The sequence below is a fragment of the Cetorhinus maximus genome, chromosome 10 (genome assembly GCF_964194155.1).
Source record: "Cetorhinus maximus chromosome 10, sCetMax3.hap1.1, whole genome shotgun sequence".
Classification (NCBI taxonomy): domain Eukaryota; kingdom Metazoa; phylum Chordata; class Chondrichthyes; order Lamniformes; family Cetorhinidae; genus Cetorhinus; species Cetorhinus maximus.
Window position 1 is genome coordinate 63,209,899 of NC_135888.1, and position 23,605 is coordinate 63,233,503.

Below are 23,605 nucleotides of genomic sequence, written 5' to 3' on the forward strand. Positions count from 1 at the left end.
TGTTATGATCATCAGTGCAATCCTGTGCCTGCCACACTAAAAGTACCATGTACCTTTCTCAAGTAGCTTTTTAACTTCCATTTTTCTATGCCAGTGCCTAAAGTGCAGAAAATCGAATAGATTTTAATCCAATTTGTTTTTTGAAAGATGTTACTATGCTACTTTAAAAAAAACACTTCATGACATGCTCAGAGAGTGACACCCATCCTGTTTTTGTGTTCTCTTCAATGAGATAATGTCAGAAGGTCTGCTGTCAGAAAACACACTGTTTCTTTTACCTTCTTATACTTATGCAGTACATCCAGCTATGTACCCTTGATTTCAGTAGGGTGTAATTTATGGCATTCAACGTTTCAGTAGATAAGTTCCAATCAGTTCATGATGTGAGCAGTTGTTTGATTAGTGTGTGCATATAACCTGAGAGAGAACGAAAGTGTGTTTGTCAACTGGTACAGTTATTAACTTAGGCTACATATTCGCTGCTTAACTTTTATTAAAAACTTGTTTAAATACATGGCTTCAGAGATTTTCTGGAAGTACCCAGTCGGTGGATGCATTGTGACAGTCTAACAATTTACCATGTAAAGTAAGAAAGATCCATGCCCTCCTGGTCTGCTATTTTGCATTTCCTTCGGGCTCAAAATCATCACTTGCACACATTCCACTGTATCCAGTTGGTCCTTCTATCTCAAAGGGCAAGATAGGGCAAACATTATTTCCATGCCCCTTGCTATTACATTGTAATCAATAACAAAACAGGCCAATTGAGTGCCCGAGTGTTGGTTACCCTGGGTTTGGATGCCCTAATTTTGAGCCAACTTAACACCAGTGGCAGGTTCTAATGAAATTGGGGCCCCACAAATGCTGTGCTTTACAGAAATTCTCTTTAGTCTAACTCATGACATGACTTTCGAGAGCAAGATGATAAGCCAAGTCTTTTTAAGTGCACCTAGGGGGTTTAAAAAAGTTTTGAATCTGCAAAGTCTTTGGCTTGGCCCCAAGCCCTTGCAAATAGCTCCACATGGATCCCAAGACAGGGCCTTGTGCCTTAAATTTTTCCAAACAATCCTTCATTGTGTCCACCTACTCCATCCCCCTCCAACAACCCCAAAGTTCATAGGCAGAGAAAAGTGATGCAGGAGGCTGGGAGCATGGGCATCAGATCTCATTAAAATGGGAACACTGGGCTAGCTTCTTCTTCAGCAGCTGGCCGACTGTCAGAACTAAGGAAAATTCTAGGAAACTCTGGGCAGCATAGGTCTCCGTCTTCCCCTTCTTTATGCCTGAAGTGAAGTGGAATGGAAAATTAACCTTCATCTCCTCCACTTACCACCTCTCCAATTGAAAGGTTCAAAAGTTGCATTGAACTGCCACATCATAAATTGCAGCCAGAAAATACTTAAAAATATTCAGTCCTTTCTGAGCACTAGGTTGGAATGGGTTTTGTTTTCTTACCTGGTTCAGAGCTCATTTCCAGTGTGGAGGGTGATGACATTATGAAGAGCTATTGCATTTCCATTTGACATCATTAACCACACTATTATGAGTCTTGCAGTAAATTACACAGATCTTCCAGATTTTGAGCATAAATCGAGCTGATAACTTCTGGAAAGCATTTCTGTGGGATAAACTCATCAGAATAAATAAAAAATTACCTTGATTTCTAGGCCAATATAATTTTATGCTCATGCAATGAAAACAAGATATGATGTAAATATTATAGACAGGCCTAAAATATTCCTTGCCTTTTCTTCATTAAATGGATCTGCTTCCATCATTGTCTTTTTACACTTCACAGTTTAGATTTGTTTTCCTTTTTTTCTTTGTGGTGTTATATTTTTAACTTCCTTCTGTGAACAAAAAGGAAAGGGAAGCTGCATTACCCACAGACCTTTAGAATTTTGGGTTAAACTTCATAAGAATTATTTGGAAGGGGAGAAGGCAGTGGAATAGCACTGGGTGAATTCTCATTCAGAGAGCCAGTGCAGGCATGATGGGCTGAATGGCCTCCTTCTGCGCTCCAACAATTCTGTGATTCTGTAAGTTGAATTCCAGAGTCAGATCCTGAAGTCAATTACTGGCTAATTGCTGGGTGTACCTAAATTTCTAATTTGTTCTCAATCTGGAAATGAACCTGCAATTGATTCAGTGTGAAATGACTATTTTATTCTACAATTTTGACATTTTAAAATATGTCAAGGATCTCAAAACTTTTATACAGACAGATACACAAAGATGCTCACAAGCAGCTGTTTACTACAGTTGCTACCTTCTGTTCTATGTTCTGCCCTTGTGCACAACTTTTGCCTAAAGGGCTATCATTTTTCTTCAGGAAAAAGCATTTGGCAAATCCTTCATTGCTTGGCAAGGGGGGAGAGTTGTCTTATCTTTGTGCATTTTGATACGCATCATTACCTTGTATGATTGTTCTTAAAAAAATTATTTACCACGCAGGTTTTTTCACGAAGACCATTTTCCTTTTATGTCCATTGATTGCAAACAGACCACTAAATTTGGTTCTCGTTCCGATTGATTTCAGCCTTGTGTGTTGTTTCAATGAAGCTCAATGGAAGCTCAGGAAATAGCACTTTATTTTCTGATTAGTCACATTACAATCTTCTGTCTGGACTCAACACTATATTCAACAATTTAAGATGATAGAAACCACTCCATTTTTCTGGACAGCAGCTGTTGGTAATGATTCTGGTGTTGCCATTTACACCTCTTCCAGGCCCATCTTTTGTTTCTTTACTTGTTCCATTAACATCCTCTTCTGTCTTGAACCATCATCTTTTTTGTCACTTCACTACTCCTTCCCTCCACCGGATGACAGATCTTCCTTTTTGTCCTTCCCCTCCTCTTTCCATGCCTCTTTACTTGCTTAAAAAGTGGTACATCTTCAACTGGTTCTAATGAAAGGTCAATGACCTGAAACACAAACTCTGTTTCTCTCTCTCCATGCATTATCATATGTGCTTTCCCGACATGTGTTAAATGAGGAGAACACATCTGCTGCATGTTTCAAGCATCTTATCTCTTTAGACTATTATATTTGTCATAGCCCTAAGTTTAAAAATGTCATTGGACCAAATTAAAAGTTGTTAAATATGCCATTTTGCAAATATAGTGTATACCTTTTGGTTGGGCCCTTTCCTCAAAAGTTTCCTCATTTCTATTCAAACAATTTTACTATAATACTTTAAGACTTATTCAAGATCATTGAACTAATTTTAATGTTCAGAAGGTTCAATAAATTTCAGTGGAACAGAGTGACCGTATAGCTGCATTGTAATATGTTTTTTAAAAATTTCACAGGAACACTTCTGCTAATTGCCAGGGTTCCCTTATTCATTTACAATGGTTCAGAACAAACAAATAGATTTCTACTGAAACTATAGTTCTTATTTAAAATGTGACCGAACATATCTGTTCCAGTGATAATTTTCAGGATTTCCCCTGAATCTACCCACGGAGTTTACAGACAGGAAGCTTAAGTATCAAGTGATCAACCATTACTTCCTTTTTAGGTGCAGTGCTGGGGTTTTCTTAGAATTTACGCCTGTTCTAACAATTTTCAAAGGAAACTATAACTCAGTTTTTCTAGTTTTCCTTTTAAATAACCTTATTTCTAATCAATATAAGCTTCATGCATACTGAATGAGATTTTCCCGTTGCCATATTATATAAGCAGTTAAACGAAAGAGACATTGGTCTGGTATCATGTCATGAGTTTCAAATGAGCTGGGATACAAGGGGAACTTCCCACAGCTAAAAATGCATCAAGACATGTGAATGGAATCCACGCTTATGCAAATTAGCGGCACATTTTCCTTTATATACACAAATGTTTATGAACCAGTCACGTATCAAGTTCAATGTAGGTGTTCAGTAAATGAAAACACAAAATCCAGTCATTTCAATTAGATGCATCGGCTAGAAAATGATGTGTAATGGGTGACTATGGGGGAAGGGAAACTGCCCAATCACCATGAGTAAGTTTCATAGATGAAGATGGAGCAGAAAAAATGAGAGGCACAGAAACTATAATCAAGGCATAGCCAGAAACTGTGAGAAGCTTTGACATTTTGTGGAGCTGAAAACGCAACAAGGTAATTGATTTTTTGCATATACTAAGCTGGATCAAGACTGACAAATCAGTTAATTTATACCAATTATCTTTAAATGTTTCTTTTTTGGGGTAAAAAAAATTGCATTGATTTCTGAAAAGGTTGAGAAACCTTTAAAAATGAAAACAAATAATTGAAAACAGCACCAGTGCAAATTGTTACCGAGATGCAATCAGGTCAGTAAATTTTCCAACTCAAAAATGCTAAGGTTAAGGTTCAGGAATAACTTACAGGGAGTCAATTTAGTGGAAAATGTTTATGTTTTAGAAATTATGTTAAAGTACTATTTATTAATATTATCAAGTAATTTTGGTATAGAACATTCCAAGATTATATCTGCATGACACTCATTTCATAAATAGCTCTGTGTATGTGTAGTTCTGTTAATGTAACATATATCTGGAAAGCACACATTATCATAGCCTAGAGGTTTGTTGAAACTCATACAATAGCAAAGGAGAAGCAAACCAACAATGTCATACCTTTTACAATAGATTTTATATTTTAATATATTTGGTGACAAATGGTACTTAGTGTGATTATGAATTGTCTGAACATGATTTAGTCAAAAATATATTAATTTAGTAATAAAATAAATTCATACCAATAAATCTTTTATCATAGCAGAATATGTCTATATAATGGATTAAAATATAATTAGATAAATAAGATTTTATCATTGTAACATTTTAAGGTTTCCTCCATTTTAAAATCTCTACAAAATGATGTGAATTAAGAATGTAATGCACAAAATATAGCTGTAGGACATCACAGCCTCTGTAAAATAAGGTTGATTAATATTGATGTTCAAAGGATTACCCCTTTACTGCGCTGTAGCCTAACTTAGAAATTTTAACAAAAATATTAAAAGTTAGGCCATAACATATTTCAAAAACACATACAATTCCAATATTTAAACTTCCCGTTTTTGACAACTTAAACCACATTTAATACAATGGAGGGATTTCTGTATATTTCATATTTTGGGTTCACGGCAAGCATCTTTAACGTTGCACTTCACTTCATGTCTCAAGAAATATGTGATTTGTAACTCGTCTCATGCAACCAAGTGAGCTCACTGGTGGTGAGATTTGCAAGATTGTTCTCACACCCAAAATTGCTAAATTTTAATATTAGCAGTTTTACATGAAACATTCCCAAGGCTAAATACAGTATTTACAGCAAACAGGCAGCATGCCGGTACAGTGCATTGCAAATGGAGCAATTCTTGCAGCCAACTTTGGTAAAATGAAGGGTTCTTTACCTTGATATTATTTGCAATTTCCTTCTATGCAACTAACAAGCCATCTCTCTACATCCATACATTTAGATATTTTATATTTATATAGGAATATAAAATAAGAAGAGTGGCTCTCATTCTTAAAAAAATAGAATCTCTTCATTAGGAACAACGTGTCCATAATTTTCCTCAAATTCATAGTTCTATCAATCCTGAAAAATAAACTTGGGCCAATTTGAATAACATAATATTGGTAATTTTTCAGTTGCCTCACTTAAAAGTTCCATCACAGGTAAGTAAGTTACAGGTACTCACTTTTTCTCAAAACAAAAAGAATTTCTATGGAATTTTATTTCAAGGGATTTGATATATTGGTAGCTGGCATGAAATGAGGAAGACAGGATTTGCAGAAATGAGTCCACAATTGTGAGAATATCAGAACTGATCATAAAGTTATTATAGTAGGCAAATGAAAAATAAACATATGCTGCATTCTACCCACTGGGCAAAAAAAAAGGTGCAAGCATTATCCACGGATCACTCTCACGTCTCTTATGTTGGCAGCATGGGTAGCAGTCTGGAGGATACCTGCCCAAACATCTTGAGTAGATGATGTATGTGGACTCGGCAAATCGAATAGTAGAAATCATAAGGTGTAGATTTACAGGCAATTACACATCACACATCAATGAAAGCAATTATTAGGCCTTAAATTGTTTCCCCCTTCCCCCACCACCCCATTTTTCTCTGTAATTAATGACACGCTAACAAAATTGCATTCACAGAAGTTGCCCTTTGGAAAGGGCATGCGTTCAAAAATTTCATTAGCATATTATTAATTTGACAGAAAAACAGGCATATTCCCTTTATTTTAAAGAGGATTTTGGGGCCCTGTTGTAAAATTATCACTGTTAATGTAGAATTTGTGAGCCTTTATAAGAACAGGTAGAGCACTCTCATTACTGCCTCAGACAGTTAAGAAGGCATCAGTTCCAAAAATAGATTTTTGTTGTCAAACAGTTGCTATAAAATATAAGCTAGCACATGAATACAATGTAAAAAAAAATGTTTCTGTTGATAGAGTTGGAAACAGTTTGATGGGTCATCTTTGAAAACAAAACTATTTGGAATTAAAAGAAAGCATATTCACAATCAACCTGTGCCTAAGCATCTTAGCAGCTAAGCTCCATTAAATGGTGTCAATTGTACATAAATCGCTTGGATGCTATTTAAATCATTGCTACATCTTTATTCTGCACAAAGAATATTAGCCACAACATACTGTAAAAATTAACCATTTAAACTGTTATTTCACAACAGTAATAATAAAACAACGTAGTCCATCAATGTAATAATTACACAATGATTTGTTTTTGACCCATTCATTAGCTACAAACTAATATTAAGGCGTCCTTTATGAGCACAGTTTGTACAGATTTTAGCATATTTAGTCAGTTGAGGCCTATGATAGAAACTTTTTACTGGTTGCATCAATCCTTCCAAGAACCTCCATCACTAATTGTATATATTGGGTAAATTTGACTTACTTTTCAAGAACATTTAGACATATGACCCTCATATAGAGATTATGTCACTGCAACCCACAATATGCATATATACCTCAAAGCCAATAGGATATATTGTCGGGGTACATTGTCAACATTGTGGATTAGTCGCCCATTATAGAAACTGCTCGATGTTCATTTCCATTGCCCAGATGTCAAGTTGAAAGTCTATCCCATAATATTATTTCTATCAATAGAAACTAGGCAACTCTCTGTGTGCGAGGTATGAAGCCAGACTCTTGAGATTTATTATACCATTGATTTAACATGGCAGAATCACATGAACTATATTTATCTGAACGTAGGTAAGTGCCTCTATCACAGGCATTAAGAGGTACAGTTACCTTGTTTCACAACGAATGACTGGTACATACCCATCCCATCTGCTATATGGAAACAGAAAAGCAAATCAGTCAGTATTGGTGAAGCAACAAGACTGGTTTTGGATGTGTAACCAAAAACGTTATAATCTGTCTTTTCACTTTACAGATTTTAACAGGCCTAAAGTGCATTTCCCACATTTTCCTCCTTTCTTCAGATTCCAATGTTCCCACTTTTTTTCTCATTCTATTTTATAACTGACATCATCAGTTAACTAAAATTGAATCTCAAAACATGAAAAATCCATTCAGTTACTTCACTGACCTTAGCTAACAAAATGTCTGCTCTACGTTACCCTCCTTTATCTTATGGCATCATGACAATGTGACAGGTTTAAAGAAAATGGAGGCATCTACTGACAAAACCCTACTGCTGCCATCATTACAGTTTCTTTTTCAATATTAGCTTCACTAAAAACAAAACAGAACCCAAACTTCCAATATTTCAGATTAGTTACTGTTAAATACATTTATTCTTAGGGGCACTTGGGAATATTTTTGAAGACCAACATATTTGCCATATCTAGTTGCCCTGCCTATTTGGTAGTGTCCTACCAAATAACGCGAGTTATTTGGTAGGACACTACAGAGGGCAGTTAAGAGTCAACCAGCATGTTGTCGGGCTGGAGTGTCATAGAGATCAGACCAGTTAGGGACAGCAGTTTTCCTTCCTCGAGTGACGCAGCTGGATTTTTATGATAATCTAATAGGAACATGGTTCTTGTTTTCTAAGTCTAGCTTTTTAAAAAACTGAGTTCAATTTCTCACACTGCCATGTTCTCTGGATGATTAGCTCAGGCCTCTGGATTATCAATCCAGTATCATAACCGCTACACTACCGTACTCAATTTCAATGATATAAACTGCATTTTGGTTAGAATATTTGTATTTTTTTTTAAATTAACACTTAAAGGAAATAAATGTAATTATATTTATGGTCTATCCAATGAAACACTGCCACAACAATGTTATTCTACCCAGAGAGTTAGTTAGAAGAAAACCTGGCTAAGCCTGCTCATGTTTTTGTTAGTTAATTTTTCATATTATGACAGAAATATTTGAAATATCTGCTCCTCAATTATGAATAAATGATTTAAAAACAATTATCTCAAGAATTGTTCCCCTTCTCCTATGTGCCACAGCAATAGTAAAATTGTGAAGTGCTTAGCAACTTTCCTTTGACTATTTTACAAGTATATTGAAAAACTGACTATTCATTTTCTCCGCCAATGTTTGCCTTGTTTTCTCTTGATGATGTTGACTCATGTAGGATTACAATACGACCTGCAGCCCTCTGTTAATTCACCATAGTGGCCATAACCTAAGACCCTTGTCACTATTTGGCAGCGGGTGGCACTGGAGCTGAGCATGACCCAGTCCTCACCTGGTGCTCACGCATTTGTACTTTTCAATAAGAAATGGCTTAAATATAGAATAAGACTGTGATATGGAGCAGGAATCCTGGCTGGGATACCAAAGATATCCTGAGCTCTGTATGAGATCAATTAATTCAACACAGACACTTAAAGGGGGTGGTGTGGGATGGGGTGAGGGGGGCTGCGAAATGTGAGGGACTACTGCTCACTCAAAAGGAACTCCATCTACATCAAAGCTGTTTGGCGAACCTTTTCCTATATAGTTGCAATTGGCAAGAAATTTATTGAAATATATAATTATGTCACTTACAAGTTATGCATATTTAGCTACAGCTAGAACCGAACACCGTTTCATTCAGGAATAACAACCTTCTATTTTCTTCACTGCAAATAAAGTGAAATGCAGCCCTTCGTCACATAATCAAACATATTCATTGCCCACTTAAATAGAGAACTACTTGCAAAAATCTGTTAGCTGATGCTGGAAAGGGCAGTAACGTCACCTTAGAAATAAATGATACCGGTTCCTGATGATCACACTTTGACACTCTTCAGTTAACAGCAAAGCTTTAGTGAAAGTTATATGTGCCAGCAATTTATATTTGAATTCTGATAAACCACAGAGAAACAGCCATTTGTCTTCAATAGTTAACCTAAGTGGCTGCTCATGAGCAGCTTCAAAGGCATACTATATTATTGTTACAAGATTAAAGTTACTGAAACCTTAATGCAGTTTGTGATGAAGCAAAGAAGTGACCATTCCAATCTCTGAACAATTTAGGAACTACGGTGCAACTCTCTGACAGTAAGATTTAGGTTCCCTCTCCTGCTTTGTGGTTTGCTCCCGGTAAGGGTGTTAATTCATTGTTAAATTCCTCAGGACTCCACCAGCACTACTAAGCAAATTCCCAGTATGCAATAACAGCGTGGTTGACTGTCTTCCTGACTTTCTCCATCCCTCATGAAATCATTGCACGGGAATATCTCAGGTCTACATGTGGATCCTATCACAAAGCTCACTTTTTTTCAAGAGAGAGAGACTGTAAAATAAAATTTCTATATAAAATGACACCTTTTCTCTCTAGTCCCTGTATGGGTGGGTGAATGGCATTTAAAAGGCAGTGTGACTGGTATTTTGAATCCGGGTGAGTTCCAGAAAATTTGCACGCTAGCTGAGAATAGATGTGTTTACCCAAAACACTTTGCTACTTACAGTCCATCTAACTTTCTTCAACTTTCTCCATCTAACTTGCAATATGAATAAGAACAGTCACAGATCAGTAATATGATTGAGGAGAGTTTGTGCATAGAATAGTGGATACACAGTAGAGAGCTATTAATTGGCTGAAGCCTGATTCAGGAGTTTGCATGCTGCATATGAAAAGTTGGGAGTGAGTTAAAGGCTGTAATCCAGTTGGAGAGTTTAAATTAAATCATAAACAATGAGGTCAAAGTGCAGGCATCATCAATGCAGTATCTGGCTGTCATAATGTTGTAGAGTACTGGTTTTATTTGTGTCCTTTCTGTGTCCCTGTATAATCATCCTACTGACTGCAAAGTAAGTGTAAGTACTCTCTGCACACTGCCTAATTTTTATTTTCCAGGTTAGGTAGGCTGATCAAACCTCAAGTTATTTTTCTATCAAACCTGACCATTGTTGAAGCACATGTCTAAATTACTTTGTTTACTATCTTAGTCCTGCAGATCATAAATCTTGCCCTAGGCATTTTCCTTGAATGATAGCTTTATTTAGCCAGTGCTTAAAAGTTCACCTTTAACAACAGATTTGAGACTTGCTTGAAGATTAAGTGGACACAATTTGAAAGGTGTTCAACAGAAAATTTTAATCTGACAATTGTTTTCAGGCTTTGTGTCAAACCAATTGCTGCGATGATGAAACCTTTGATAAATTATATATACATGCAATTTATATAATCAATATATAAATATGAATATTATATAAATATACATATATAGTATATAGCTAGATAGATAAAGTACATATTTTCACATACATTGAAAATTGAAGTGGTTGAATCACAGAAGACACACAAGATTGAGCATCACAGTGCTGCCCTTCACGGTTGAATAGACAACCAAAGCTATTGTTTAAAGATAGAATTTGCATTGATATAGCGGCCTTCGTATCCTCAGGAAGTTTCAAAGCACTTCACAGTCAACAAAGTACTTATGAAATGTATCCACTGTTGTAATTGCGGGGGTGCGGGGAGGGAGGGGGCGGTGGGGAAATGTGGCAGATGATATTTGCACAGCAAGGTTACAGATGCAGTAAGGAGATAATGTCCATTCAATTTGTTTTCAGTGGTGTTGATTGCGGGATCAAAGGTGGCCAGTAGACTAGTGCTCTGTTTTGAATCAGTTGACAGACTTGCATTCTCCTGTAAGCATAAAGTTGCAGCTCCCTTGAAACTGCCAATTTTGTCGAAATATTCTAGATATTTTGATGTTAGGTTGTGAACTGCGACAATAGGAGTATTTTCTGATCCGCCATGTGAGGTTTGACTGATTCCATGGATTTGCCACTAGTGTGAGATCACGGCATGCTGATAGACCTGCGATCGCTGGGCCTTCAGTTTCTTCAATGTAGAACATCTGTGACGCCCAGGAAGATTGATTGTACTTGCATTCTATGACCATGGAACCTGCACATGGAATTAGTGAACCACCGTGTGCTGAAAGTTTCACAGCAGTAGGTTTCACCATGGCCTTCCATGTTTGTGGATACATGTCATTTAGAATTTGCAGAGCTGGTATGCCAGCACTTGCCCTTTGTCAACCTCGACTAATAATGAATAGTTACCAACTTTCTTAGGACAGGGACAGATAATTAGAATCTTGGCAAACATTTAGGATAATGTGACCACAGGCATGTTTTCCATGAGATTGATGGTGCGAAACTTGTGTTCATTGCTCTTTGTCTCATTGTGGATATCGTCATTTTCTGGTTTGTCAATCATCACGTGTATATGTTTCGGATGAAATACCGGACAGTCATTCTTATTGCTTGAAGATAACCATTGTGTACGGACTATTTGGATCAGTGCATGGCTTTTTGTGGCTGCATCAGCCTTTGTTCTCGTGCACTGTTGCTGCCAATGGCCCTTTCTGCCACATGTTTTGCAGAATTGCTGGATAGCTGGGCATTTCCTTTATACATGCAGGAGATCACCTTCCACATGTCTTGCTAGGTTTGGGTGTGCTAGTTAGTGCATCAACAATTGGGTTGGTACTTAGGACCTGTAGGCTTTGTCAACCTGTGAGGATAGCTTCATATTTATGTCCATCCTTGAGTAGCTCTTCGATGCTACAAGTTTTTGGCTTGTCTAGCAGATTGTGCTGGAATGCTTCCATTGGAGTGGATGTGATCACCAACTCAACAATTCTGTCTGCTAGCTCTGCATCTGAAAAATCACAGTACGTACTCTTTACTCTGCATCTGCTGATGAAGTGGTCTATGAATTCTGTAGGCTGTTGTCAAATTGACATGAACTCTAGTTAATGAATATGGAACTTTAACCTGATACTGAACTGGTCTTCCAATATAGTCCATATCTTTTGGGGATCCTTTAGCTCTTCTTCTGTCAATCCTGACATGTTCAGCCTATGTAAACCTTCATTCCCAATAACTAAGCAAATTTTTATGGCTTGTTTATCTGGTCCAGATCAGAACCAAGCTTCTGTATAGCTCAGTATGCTGATTAAATATTTTGAATTTGGATGGTAGGTCAACTGCATCCCAATACAAACTGGGGAATTTTATGGACATTCTGACAATATCCTTTTGACCTTCCTCTTTGTTTCATTCAATTTATTGTTCAGCAGTTCCTGAAGCTACCCGTTATAATTACACCTTCTCTGGTCCGATTTTTAATGATGCCTTTGTTTTTTTTTGTTTGACTCTCCCTTGGTCGCTATCGATCCTGCTCACACCTTGGTCACTTGCCTTTTCTGACTGAGCTAAGCTGTTACTGGTCCTCTTGACGCACTGCCCCACTCACGGAACTGACAGGCTATGTACTGCAATCTCACCACGAGGGATATGTCTGCTTACCAGCTCCATACTTAAGCATTATCCTGGTTTGTGTCTTCAAAGCTTTTCTGTGCAGTCAGCACGCTGCATTTGCAACTCTCCAATGCTGTGACTTTGTAGTGATCTGACCAAAACGTCAGGGGTCACCTTGTGCCATGTAGCACAATCGAAGGCTATTCACCATGTTGTGCCTGTATTCAATCTTGCTGGCACACTGCTGAACACCATGCTGTGGTTTTATAATGATATAAAAGCACCAATCACTCATCAGGGATTGTGTAAACACATTATGGGTTCATTTATTTAAACCAGATACATGAAAACATATATACATGGATGGAAAGCTTGAGCACATCAGTCATAGGGCTGCATCTGCTGTGTTCTGCCACAGGCCAAAATGAAACTGAGGCTGGATCACATAACATACTTCCCTTCTGGTGATGGCATGCTTCTAGAATTAAAGGCATATTATAACAATGACCACTCAATTTTAACTGTCTACCTGCTTGATTTCTGCCAGGAAATCTGGAATTTCAGAAGTTTATATTGCAACAAGCCTATGGATAAATTCACCAATACTGCTCTAGCAGGAGTGAATGGACCTAAAGAATTGTTTTAGTTCAATCTAAGAGCCATGCTCTCTAAGTGGACACATCTGCCAGGAGAATGGGATTGATGAAGTTACCTATTAGTTTCAAAACAAAAACAGAATTACCTGGAAAAACTCAGCAGGTCTGGCAGCATCGGTGGAGAAGAAAAGAGTCGACGTTTTGGGTCTACACGACCCTTCAACAGAACAGTTTGTTTTTGTTTTTTTTGTTTTTACCTATTAGTTTCTTGGGTCACAGAAATCCTTTCCACCAGCCTATGCATTGCAGTTCAGAGTTTGCAGTTCAGAGTTTTCAGAACAAAACTTTTGCTGCTTCTTTCAGGATTACTATCTGCCTGATAACATACTTGGAAAAAAATCTCTGATGCAAGTTGATTAACAGTCGGGCCAGATCAGTTTGTTGCATTTGAGTCCATCTGGTACCACATTTGTAGGGCAACAGTTAGAGCTCTACAAGCCTTTTGACAAAATTGGCAATTTTATTTAGTTGAAGCAGGATCATATGGAACTAGAACAATGGAGGTTTTACTGGAAGTGGAGAAAAATGTTTCCTATTTTTAAAGCAAAGCAGCAAATTGGTTGCATCAAATAAACCTCTTCGAAATTTCCATATACCCCAACAGAGCAACAGACTAGACATTATCCTAGCAGACAGCAAATCCAGCTGCATGATAGAATATGATTATGTGGCAGCACTGAAGTTGGGCTGACAGCGGGGAAGGCAGGAAAGAGAAAAGAAAGAAATAGATTTGATTCCATATGCGACCAAACACCCTATCCCAGATACGCTGCTTTGGAGAGACACCAAATCTTTCATAAGGAAAACAATGGCATTCAAGAGGACAATATGTTCTTGTGCCCCTCTCAGCCACTACATACTGGCAGTGGTTGGCTTGGAGCCACACTAGATAAGGTCAACCATTTACCATTTTGGCTGCAGGATATGCATTGCACAGGAAAACAACAAAAAATACAAATAGGGGAAATACCTAGAACCTCTGCAGCAACAGAAGCTATGCAAATGAGTCAAGAGTGATGGCTTCGGGTATCTTGGTTTCTGCTTGGTATCCAGAAATAATGTGTTTTAGGCCTGGCACCCAGCCCTCTATGAAACACAGGGGCAGGCAGCACAATCATAAAAAATACAAAAAGTAAATGCCACCTTTATCCCACGGACATGAAGAAAACTCCCATGTTAAAGGTCTTCTAGTTGCTGACTTTGGTTAGGAGCCAATCATCATCATTATCATGCGTGCTCTGTCCAAAGGCAGGTCCTTAGGCTCATTGTAGCCTTTCCATGTCTCTCTACCCTGTGCCATTCTTTTTATTTGCTAATAGCTTCCTTCAATTTTCAAGCCATCCAGTATTGATATTCTCTTCCTCTTCCTCTCTTTCCTTGAAATCTTCCCTAATGTCTCTTACTAGGCTGTTCCCTTTTAGGATGGGCCTTATCCAGTCTCTCTGCTGTTTCCTAATTACATACAGTTAATTTATTTGTTCATTGACTCTCCTCAGCACTTCATCATTTATTACTTTTTATGACCAGCAGATCCTTTCTCTGTCCAAAGTCTTCTTGAGCTAACCAAGGTGTTAGGCTGGAGCCAGCATTGGTCCATGTTAAGAAGCTCTTTCTTGTCTGAGGTGGATTTTTCCCTCTCTAGAGTCCTTTTATATATCTTATTTATGCCAATCATTTATTCAATTGTCCACTGGCAACAGATATTCAAGGTAATCCCTCTCTTCCAGAAGCCCAGGAATTCAACTTGTGGCTCATATCTTGCTAGGGCATCACATTTAATTTGAATAGGTTATGAGGTCAATCCTTCCTTATCAGGATTAGCAGTGTCTTGTTTCAGTGCCTGTGCTAAAGACATGTTGTGGTAATAATGGTTTCATGTAATGTGTAGTATACCTATAAGAAGAATGTTATAAAGCAAGGTCAAGCGATCTTATTGAACCAATCGAGTAGTGCGGGCTACCTCTGTAGTCAGTAGTCTGTAACTAGTAGGGTCTGAGTTGAAAGCACACAAGTGTAGTTGCTGAGTACCTTTGTAAATAAACAGAATGTGTTCCACATAAGAAGTGTCTGCTGATCAACTCTGTCTATTGTACCAACTGGGCCATCCCACAACAAGGGTGCAACCAGGATCCATAAGTCCCAACAAACTGGTGACCAGGATCCAACAAACTGGCAGCGAGGAAAAAGCAAGGAAAAGGTGAGGATAAAGGAAAGATACAATAAACTGGATTCGAGAATAAGCCAAGTTAATGAAAGAAATCAAGAGAAATGGAATTGGGCTGTACCTCGCATGGTAATTGTAAGTAGAATTTCTGTCCTAATTGTTGAAGCAATCCCCTCACGGAATGCCGCAGTTCAGAAGAATTGCTCCTTACGATCTAGCCATGGACGATTGGTCTCATTATATTGAACACCTCGCGTTCTTTTTCCAAGCGAATGACATTACGGGGGAAAGGAAGAGGCGAGCGATCCTCTGATCTATGTGAGGGAATAAAGCTACAGCTTGATTCAGTGCCCCAAGATTTGAAAATTTATGATGAATTGGTGGACCTTGCGAAAGGTCATTACCAGCCAAAGCCTTTGGTAATGATGCAATGGTTTAAATTTAACTCAAGAAGTAGAGCCCTGGAGGAGACAGTTGCTTGTTATGTGGCAAGTTTGAAACAGTTAATAGAACATTGCGAGTTCGGTACATCTTTAAATGACATGTTCAGAGATCATTTAATGTGCGGTGTGAATGAGGACACAATTCAGAAGAGATTACTGTCTGAAACAAATTTGGATTTTAAGGCAGCGCTAGAGACAGCACTGGCCATGAAAAGTGCAGTGAGGAATTCAAAAGCCATAAAAGGAGCACAAAATCTACATGTTGGGCGTGAAGCCCCAGTCAAAAAGGGCGCAAAAATGCAAGACCCCGCCGAGAAGTGGGAAACAGCCACCGCTAGCAGAAAAGTAGAAAGAAATGACTTAGCAGCAAAAACAAGGAATAATTGCAAGAGGTGGAAACAAGCAACTTATAACAATTAGCAGTTTAAAAAAAATCTAATGTTTTTATCGTTATTGAAAGGGACACATAATGAGACAGTGCAAGGAAAGAATCAGGCAGCCTTTCAAACAAAAGAAAAAGGCCTGTGAGAGCTACAACGTAGAAGAGCCTGAAGTAACAAATTCAGATATTTATTTGTTATTTAATTTGAAGATTGGAAAGACAGAACCAATACATGTAACAGTGAAGGTAAATGGCAGACCTATCATAACGGAAGTGGACACAGAAGCTTCCAATGCAGCAATTGGTGAACACACCTTCAAATAACTGAATTATGGTGAACATAAATTAAATTTGGAAGAAACTGATGCCAAATTAAAAACTTACACGGGTGAAGACATCCAAGTCAAAGGCATAAGCAGAGTTACCGTCCATTACAGAAGCCAATCAGTAAAATTACGCTTGATGGTGGTAGTGGGCAAGGGGCCAAGCCTCCTTGGATGAAACTGGCTAAAGGAGTTTAACTTAGAAAGGGCTGAAATTTTCCAGCTGAGGGCAAGTGGGTTACCAGAGATATTATTAAAATACGCCTCAGTTTTCAAGGGGGATTATCCAGCGGCTGCAAGCAGAAATTCATGTGGATCCAGACGCAACCCGCCCCCCTCCCCCCCGCCCCGATTCATGAAGGCAGGACCAGTACCTTATGCACTGTGGGGGAAAAGGCACCGAACTACACAGATTAGAGAAAATGGGCGTGATAAAACCTGTGCAGTTCTCAGAATGGGCAGCACCAATAGTCCCCATCCTTAAACCCAAACAAAGTATTCAAATTTGTGGAGACCACAAATTGACAGTTAATAAAGTGGCTAAGCTAGACAGACACCCTATACCAAAAATCTAAGCTGCCAGTTGGAATCGCCTACATGAAGCTTGATTTGAGTCATGCTTATCAACAATTAGAGTTAGAGAAGACCTCCCGGGAAGTTGTCATAATTAATACACATAAAGGGTTGTGCCCTTTTATACCCATTTGCCTTTCGGCGTCTCCTCAGTGTGTGCCATATTCCAGAGAACAATGGAAAGTTTACTGCAAGGCTGCCCCAAGTTGTAGTTTATTTAGATGATGTTCTGGTGACAGGACTCACTAAAAAGGAGCATTTGATGAATTTAGAAGTCCCAAAACATTTCTTGCAAGTTGGAGTGTGTTTAAAAAAAGAAAAGTACACGTTTCAAGTGAGGGAGGTAATCTATTTGGGTCACTGGGTAGATTCACAGGGCCTCCACACGGTTGAGGAAAAATTGAGAGCCATAAGAGAGGCACCTGCGCCAAAGAACACCCCTGAGCTCAAATCATTCTTAGGAATGATCAATTATTATGGGCGGTTCTTACCCAATTTGTCTACAGAACTGGCACCCCTGTCTTATCTACTCAAGAAGAACCAACATTGGTCTTGGCAGACACCACAGAAAGAAGCTTTCATAATGGTGAAACAATTGTTGCACTCGTCAAACCTATAAGTACATTATGACCAGAGGAAAGAATCGGTGTTGACGTGATGCATCTCCCTTCGGAGTGGGAGCTGTGCTCTCCCATCGAATGGATGGCACGGAATGGCTTATAGAATATGTATCAAGAACACTGACCACAGCGGAAAAGGGAGACTCACAGATAGAAAAAGAAGGCCTGTCAACCATCTTTGGTGTCAAGAAATTTCACCAGTATGTACACGGCCGTGATTTTACTATCGTTTCAGACCACAAGCCATTGCTCAGATTGCTCAGTGTCGGAGATTAATCACACCAAGGCATCATTAATACATAGAAACCCCATTTATTACTTGTGCACAAGGGAGAACAATACAACAAGAGCTATTGTACCGTCTCAAAGCAGAATACACAAACACTTGCTTAAAAGCATTTTACAATCAGTAAATTTTGCACATCTCAATCCGCTTATTTGCAGACGTTAACTGACCAATCCATGTTTCAGTTGATTTCTATTCCCACCACAACAGGTGCGGTGCCTACACACTTGGTTATTACAACTTTGATTACGTTTGGCCTGAGAAAGAACAACATGGAATGTCTCAGGGCTCATCCTACAACAGTGGTCAGACAAGATGGTATTGTTCTTCAAGGTTGCAGTATTTTTCTCTTAGGTCTAGGCATTTAATTCAATTTCTCCATTAACCCTTTTAGTACTAAGTGAGTTCCCTATTTGTCCAGGCCAACACATCAGCAAGGATAAGGCTATACCCCTCAGCAAGAATACAACGATGGGCATTGCTCCTGGCAGCATACGAGTATACTTTTGTCCACTGGCCTGGAGATCAAATTGCAAACACTGATGCACTGAGTTGTTTGCCCTTAAAGAAAAAGATGAGGCTGTCCCAGTTCCACAAGAACTAGTTTTATTATTAAATTTCTTAGATTCATCGCCAGTATGTGCAAGACAGATCAGAGACTGGACAAGTCAAGACCCAGTCTTATCCAAAGTACGAGAACAAGTGCTTCATGGTTGGTCACAAGAGCATGTGTCTGATGATATGAAACAAAATGAAAACTTTAACAGAAGATATGAAATAACCAGCCAGGATGGTATCTTATTGTGGGGAGCACGAGTGATTGTTCCTCCAAAAGGTAGAAAGCCATTGTTATTTGAACTACACAGTGCACATCCAGGAATTTCCCGAATGAAGACCATAGCATGCATGATGGCCTGGGATGGATAGAGAAAGAGAGCTTAGTGAAGAATTGTGTGCAATGTCAGCAATTGCAAAAGTTACCTTCAACAGCTCCGTTACACCCTTGAGAGTGGCCAGGAATACCATGGGTGCGGTTACACATTGACTATGTGGGATCTTTCATGGGAACAGTGTTTCTGCTCATTGTTGATGCCCACTCAAAATGGATGGACATATATGATGTGAAGTCACCAACGTCTTCTGCTACAATTGAGAAGCTACGTCAAAGTTTTGCCATTAATGGACTACCAGAAGTAGTCATATCTGATAACGGCACGGCATTTATGAGTGCTGAGTTTCAACAGTTTATTAGCCTCAACGGTATTCACTCATGAAAAACTTCACTGTACCACCCTTCCTCAAATGGACTTGCCAAAAGAATGGTTCAAACGTTCAAGTCAGGCATGAAAAAAGTTAACTGGATATTCCTTAGTAACCAAGCTAGCACGCTTTCTTTTCTATTATAGGACCACCCCTCACACAACAACAGATGTCACACCTGCGGAATTATTGATGAAATACCGTCTCAGGATGAGATTGAACTTAATAATGCTGAATTTAGAGGGGGGGAAGGTGGAAAGGAGTCAGGGAAGCCAGAAAACTAGACACGACTGGCATAGTCATGACAGGAAGTTTACTGTGGGAGAGACAGTATATGGGAAGAACTTTGGAGAAGGACCAAAGTGGTTATCGAGTGAAATAAGTGCAGTGACTGAACCTTTATCTTACCTTGTGAAGGTGGAAGGCTGAGTCATATGGAGGCATGTGGATCATCTAAGGAAGAGAGAAACAAATCACCAAGAAATGATTCCACCAGTGTTCACAACCGTGTCAACTTTTCCTGTTGAGAGAACTCAACCTTGTACAGATGTGTCTGTTGTACCTGCAAGAGTTGAGGAAACAGATTTGCAGGTGCCCGCTGAAGAACCTGATGTTCAGACGACTCCAGAAAATGAGGTTCCTGACAAAGCATCTGAAGTTGTAGAACTGAGATGTTCTACACACGAGGAAACCCCAGAAAGACTGAATTTGTAAATGTTATCCGTGTAAATAATTTGCAATTTTGAGAAAATTGTACTTGTAAATGTAAAATGTGTTTCCAAGTAAATGGGGAGGGATGTGGTAATTATGGTTTTATGTAATGTGTAGTATACCTTTAAGAAAGATGTTATAAAGGAAGATCACATGATCTTATTAACGAATGGAGGAGTAGCGCGGGCTACTTCTGTAGTCAGTACTATGGAGATAGGGTTTGAGTTTTAAAGCACTTGAAAGCAAGTGTAGCTGCAGAGTACCTTTGTAAATAAACAGCATGTGTTCCACCTAAGAAGTGTCTGCTGATCAACTCCGTCTATTGTACCAACTCAGCCATCCCACAGCAAGCATACAACCAGGATCCATAAGTCCCAACAAACTAGGATCCAACGCATGTCCTTGGCAGAGATAAAGGACTAGATAATGATAAAGAGAGCACTATTCTTAGAATATACAAGAAACTTCTTCGGGTTTGTGAAGTTATTATACAGTGATTTCTTACAACTGTTATTTTCTTTTCAAGTTAGTTAGAGCTTTTCCGCATTTTGTGAACTGCTATATCCCTGTCCTTCCAGACCTACCTTGAATTACATCCCATCGTGACTGAGGGGTGAAGCCCAGAACCAGCTCCGAGACAAGAATGGTCTTGGGTACTTGGACTTCCAACAGCATAATTCAGAAAACAACTCATTCTGGAATGTAGCCATGGACCTTTGGTTCACCAGCCCCGAGGTTTTGCTCGATAGTTTGACAAGTAAGTTCCTCAAAAAGAAATTCAAGAAATGTGTGTGGTGGTTACGCTCTCCAGGGTCTGTGAAGCAACGTTAGCTTTTTACAATTGTAGAATTGTTTTCCCAAGATGTTTCCTCAACTGTTCAATTAGATAAAATTGGTATGACAACTTTGAATGTTATTCATGACTATTGTATATAATAGCTTACAAGTACCAAAAAGTCAAAGAACTGAATGTTGCTTCAATGGAGCTGAGTGTATATGCTAAAATCAGTTTTATGGGAAATTATATTATATATTGTGAGGTTGGGCACTGGGTTTCTCTCTCATACAATTGGTATGACGGAGCACAAGAATTGGCATTGTAGATGGAACATTGGAGCAGTAGTAGACCACTCAGCCCCTTGAGCCAATGCCACTGTTCAATTAGGTCATGGCTGATCTGCATCTTAACTCCATCTATCCATTTTTATTCCATAACTCTTACCTTGCCTAAGGAATATGCGCATGCACAACAGAGTCAATTTCTTTACAGTAACAGGGACTAGTAAATTTTGGAATAATCTGAATTTAATTCTTCCCAAAGCAGCCAAATAGAATGCTTATATTTCCCCTATTGATAATACAACAAAATGAGTTGCTGCCTTTCAAAGTTATAAAGTGCCATTGTTACTGGGTCCACACTGAGCATTTAAAGTGAGTTGTACACTGTATGGGAATGAATAACAGCTATTATAAAAGGCCCATATTTTTCGACTTTTTCTCTCCTCTACTGAATCATTGATTTATGTCCGAGCAGGGCTCCACAGGTTGTGTACCCTCCAGTGCCTCACCCAATTGGTCTTCTTCAGACATGCCCTGAACAGTGAATGTAGGCAGGGTCTTCAAATGTAGGGTGGGGTGTCCAGACTCATTCTCACCTACATCCACACCCAGAGTGCACACTGTGTATCTTTGGTTATAATGCTTTGACCTAATTTCTCTTCTCTAGCCTCAAGATGCTAATACTAACTGCCTTAATGGAGATCAGCAAACTCAGCACAGATCTGGATCTTCCTGGTTTGTAAGACTCAGCTAACAAAACATAAGGTGAGCTCTATCTGTGCTGAAGAAGCACTATTACTGGGTATCTGAAATGCGCAGTATGAAAATAGGGTTGGCCATAATAAGACAGTGGTTAATTCTCTTGCGCAATTTGATCTGCAACAAGAAGCATAATCAGAAAAAAATCCCCATTCCCAAGTTTAAATGGATAAGATGCCCTAAGGCCTATCATTAAACAGCAGACATGATTAAGTGCTACCTGGGAAAGATAGCAAATTAGCACATTTGAGTCATCACATATTGATATAATCAGTATTCAGACAACTGATAAAACATGTCATACATCATCTCTACAATTGTACATAATTAATATATTACTGAATATATTTTATTGAAGGAATATTAATTAGTAAGATGGAATCAAAAGGACAAACCTTATTTTTTCCCCCCAAAATACCCAAATTATTTTAGACATCTGCAGAATTAGGGACGCAATTTTCCCAATCTTCGCCTAATTTTGTCATATCGCTCACTTTTATTTCTTGAATTGGGTGAAGGTTGAATATTCTTCATTTATAGTCACTTTGAACATGTGCAGTCTAAGGCAATTATTTTACTTTGTGCATTGCTCCCTTGCATATATTATTATAGGGTGCTGCAAGCTCCATTTTTCTAATATCACAATTATTTCAGCATTCAATTTAGCAAAGTACTACTGGACAAGAAGATTACTAAAAATCCATACAAACATTTTTCAAGGTTGGGTTCTCTCTAATGGCTATTGCAAATCATCCTATTTAGGTATTTAATATTTAATCTGTTCTATTTCTAACACTCCAGAAAAGAGCCATTTAAATATACATTGGAAGACACACAAAACAAGTCAGAAAGTCCATGAAAGAAAGGACGTGCATTTGTATAGCATCTTGATTTTAGGGTATCCCAAGTTATTTCATAGTAAATTAAGTGCTTTTGAAGTGTAGTCACTGTTGTAAAATAGCAAGGTGTCATAAACAACAAAATCAATGACCAGATAACCTGATTTAGTGATGTTGGCTGAGGGATGAACATTTCTCACTGGGGCAACTCTCCTGCTCTTCTTTGAATAGTACTACAGGATCTTTTAATAAGGGCAGCTGGAGCTTGATTTATCACCTCGTCATAAAGATAGCACCCATGGACAATGTTGCATTGCTTCAGTATTATACCAAACTCTCAGCCTAGACTACATACTTGGGATGTGGAATGGGTCTTGAGTTCAGGGGAAAACGGTGGCATAGGGTTAATGTCACTAGATTAGTAATCCAGAGACCCAGGTGAATGCTCTGGGGACATGTGTTCAAATCCCACAATGGCAGCTGGTTGAATTTAGAATCAAAGAATAAATCTGGAATATAAAGCTAGTCTCAGCAATTGTGATCATGACAACTATCATTGATTGTTGTAAAAACCCAGCTGGTTCACTAATGGTCTTTGGGAAACAAAATCTAGTGTCCTTACCTGGTCTGACCTACAAGTGATGCTGGACACACAGTAACGTGGTTGACTCTTAACTGTGCTCTGCAATGGCCTAGCAAGCCACTCAGTTCAAGGCAATTAGGGATGGGCAACAAATGCTGGCTTTGCCAGTCATGCTCACATCCAGAACTCATGACCTTCTTACTTTCACTGAGTCAAATGTGACACTTTGAGAGGA

The 23,605-nt window shown here is 38.6% G+C and overlaps 1 long non-coding RNA gene across 2 annotated transcripts in view; it reads left to right on the forward strand.

The window, feature by feature from the left end:
- The first annotated feature begins 3,879 nt into the window (after positions 1 to 3,879).
- The window catches only part of LOC144685241 (uncharacterized), a 29,495-nt gene continuing 9,769 nt past the window's right edge, over positions 3,880 to 23,605 (forward strand). The window contains exons 1-3 of one of the 2 annotated variants that reach the window (XR_013577678.1): positions 3,880 to 4,109; positions 20,709 to 20,887; positions 21,857 to 21,954. This is a non-coding gene — a long non-coding RNA (uncharacterized LOC144685241). Of the gene's footprint in view, positions 4,110 to 20,708; positions 20,888 to 21,856; positions 21,955 to 23,605 lie in introns of those variants that run through there. The other variant, XR_013577679.1, reaches the window with a different exon arrangement.